This window comes from Odontomachus brunneus, unplaced genomic scaffold (genome assembly GCF_010583005.1).
Source record: "Odontomachus brunneus isolate Ranch 3 - 2012 unplaced genomic scaffold, Obru_v1 Obru_scaffold_123, whole genome shotgun sequence".
In the NCBI taxonomy this organism is placed as follows: domain Eukaryota; kingdom Metazoa; phylum Arthropoda; class Insecta; order Hymenoptera; family Formicidae; genus Odontomachus; species Odontomachus brunneus.
Genome location: NW_022639573.1, coordinates 755,167 through 758,506, shown reverse-complemented (window position 1 = coordinate 758,506; position 3,340 = coordinate 755,167). Strand labels below are relative to the sequence as shown.

General features: G+C 30.4%; 1 long non-coding RNA gene across 1 annotated transcript; it reads left to right on the top strand.

Moving 5' to 3' along the window:
* The first annotated feature begins 947 nt into the window (after positions 1–947).
* Positions 948–3,144, top strand: LOC116849655. Its single transcript, XR_004379188.1, has 2 exons — positions 948–1,095; positions 1,694–3,144. It is a non-coding gene; the product is annotated as an uncharacterized LOC116849655 (long non-coding RNA).
* The last annotated feature ends 196 nt before the right edge of the window (positions 3,145–3,340 follow it).

The window sequence follows — 3,340 nt, the reverse complement described above, 5'->3', positions numbered from 1 at the left end:
ATATATATATATATATATATATATATATATATATATGTAAAAATCTTTCTGAAGACTTTATATATTTTTGAAAGAATGCTGAAGTCGATGACGAACTCGAAAAACGTCGATAACGCAGAGACAATCGTCACTAACACAATCACACTGTCCTTTTTGTATTTCTTGTCACAGGGAATTAAATCCTTATGGACCCTAACTAGATCCGTAAGTTTGTTTGTACAAGTAAAGGCTATTCTTCCGTTAATCCTTCTCACCACCCTGTCAAAATTCTCTCATATAGCTCCCATATATGGTACAGTAAAATAATTAATACTTTCAACTCGCCGCCGCCTTAGAACTCTTTTCCGCAGGCTTAATACTGTGAATGGTAATAGCTCAAAAAATCTTACTCCAATATCTTCACTAATTATTTTACTATATCATATATGGGAGCTATATAGAAGAATTTTGACAGGATGATGAAAAGAATTAACGGTAGAATCGCCTTTGTTTGTACAAATAAAATTACGGATCTAGTTAGAGTCCATAAGGACTCACTTTCCTGTGACAAGAATAATAAGGTTGTATACAAACTACAATGCACTAATTGCGATGCAACATATGTAGGATAAACTGAAAGAAAATTATGTACAAGGTTTAGAGATCATATGAGGATCCTTGGAGACCCGTCTGCGGACCTTACAGTAATTTAGAAACACTGTTTGCTCCATGGACATGATTTTGACAATGTGAAGTTTGGGACAATGTGAAGTTTTACATAAGGAAAAGAATTATTATGTAAGATTAATTGCGAAAGTGATTTTTATTAAGAAATAGAAACACGGAATTAACGCTCAAAATGGCATTACTTTGCTGGGTTGTTATTTACCACTTTTAAATTATTGACTTTTAAATGATCTCTGTTTGTGTTTCTCAGTGTTTAAGAATTTTATATTTGTTGTTCTTGACTTTTGTTACATTGTATACAAATACTTCTGCTTGTTAGAAAAGCCTTGCATTCCGTTATTATCTATTGTTCTTGTTTCTTTCTCTCTAGACTGACTCGGTATAACCGTTGACATAATTTATCTAAATCTCTGCTTAGCTGTTGTCAAGGTAATATTCATTTGACACAACCTTTTTAATATATAATTCTCGACTATTATTTTTAACGTCGGTCTTCTCACTTTTTATTATTGCAAATTATTGGACTAACTTAGTTTTTTTATTTTTTAACTCTCACTTGCTGCCTCTGAAATGTAGCGGTTTGGCGTAATTTTTGAAGATTTGACTAATTCTGTTTGCGACGGTTGAATATTATTTATTTATTTTTGATATCCTTTTTCATATATAACGTTTGGTGCGATTTGCTTTAGATTTAATTGTTGACTTGCGTTGTTATCATTGTTCATTAGATGACTGTTTTTTTCTTTGTATACATAATTGAGGTTTCTTTTTTCTCATATAATAATGTTACCACTGAGGAGGGTCTACTGAAGGACCGAAACGTGTTTTTTTTTTAGTTATTTGAATAAAAAAATGTATTTTACCTCTACATCAGTGAGGATAGCTACTAACTGTCTTTTTTTATATAATTAGTTATATAACACTACTACTACATCCGTGTTAGTGATTCTTTATAGGCCCTTATTTTCCCATTTTTTTTTAATTTTATCAATAAGAACCATAAAATAAAAAAATTTTTTCTTTATAGGAATCTTTTTGTTTGCTATCACGCTTCAAATTATTCGCGCCGATGCGGAACGGCATGTGCTCGCTTTGTTTATCTTTTGGTCGCTCTCGACGTAGAAGTTGCTCTTGGTCGATTACGATGCCGTAAATTCAAATAACATGAGATAACTGCCACCGTTAGTGCCGTTGGAGTTAGTGGTGTTTGGAGAATTTTGTCAAGAAATGGACGATAATCGGTATATTGCATTGCCATGAAATTTAGTGCTTAATGTACTAACATTTCTTGGTTGTCGATCGAATACTAATGGCAACGCCAATGTGAACGCCATATCGATGCGTTGTTTATTCTCTCTTATATAAAATCAATTAACTCTACCGTTTATAAACTTTATATTCTATAAATAAATTTCCAAGTATTTTTTTTCAATATAGTTACTAGAAAAACTTTTTCTATCTTATACTTACTGGTAATCGTTGGAAACAATACAATAACAGCAGATATGTAACGAATATTGATAGAACGTACATTAGTCAACTACGGATGATGACTCTCGGATTTTTTACCAAATATTATATTATATTCGTAGTATGAATATTAAATTCGATTAAAATTTTAAGCACAGATATTGAAACATTAGTTTTTTTCAGTCAAATTATATACTTTAATCTAATAAAATTTAATATACTACATAACCAAATAATATAGTATTTGGTTGAAAATTTTCTTTAAATAGTAGTGCTTTTCCTATTAAACAATGTGGTTTAATCTAATGAAGACAATACAGATGTAGAATCATATATTACATGTTGTTTGACTTAAAATTATGTTGTGTGTTGAATTGAATAAATCAAAGTCAAACGAATAAGAATCTAAAGAAATCTAAAGAAATCTCTCTGGATCTAAAGATGTCTCTGGATCTAAAGAAATCTTTTCCTCTGTATATTTGATCGATAACATATTGTTTATTATGAATACAAAAACAGTAGTCATACACAACAATGTTATAATGTTATGTTATCTTGCGAACACATGTTACATATATAACCCGACAATTGATGCGGTCAGATAGAATATATTTATTTTAAAATTGTTATATCATAACAGAACATATAATAAGCATTCTTTTTCACGTAGTTAAATATTGTCGGTGAGAAATATAGTAAGAATTAACTCGCGGTATTTTCGATCAAAATACCGATAAATTTTTGTATCCGATTAGGAAACATCCGATGAAAAATATCATAATTTTTTGATCGATTTATCTGATAAAATGTCATTATGATCGAAAGTACCTAATTAAATTCAATCGGATATCCTGATTGGATATAAAAATTGACCGGAATTTGATCGGAAATATCCGTTTATTAATTTTTTATCGAATAATTTTTCTCATTTTTCTAATATTGCGGTACATTTATGCTGATTACGCTTAGCTATTTTGAAGGGCAAGAAATATAACACTTTCCAAATTCTAAAGTTGATATTACCCGCCCAATAATCGATTATTGCACCGTGTTACGATTTGCAATAGACTTATTGCCGATGAAGTAGAAATATTAATTTTTATGACGACTTTATACACACGTTCGTTGTGTATACATATCGATGTTTGGTCTTCGGTACGCTGTTGTTCGTTCAACCGTTGGGCAATCGAGCGATTTGACTTTA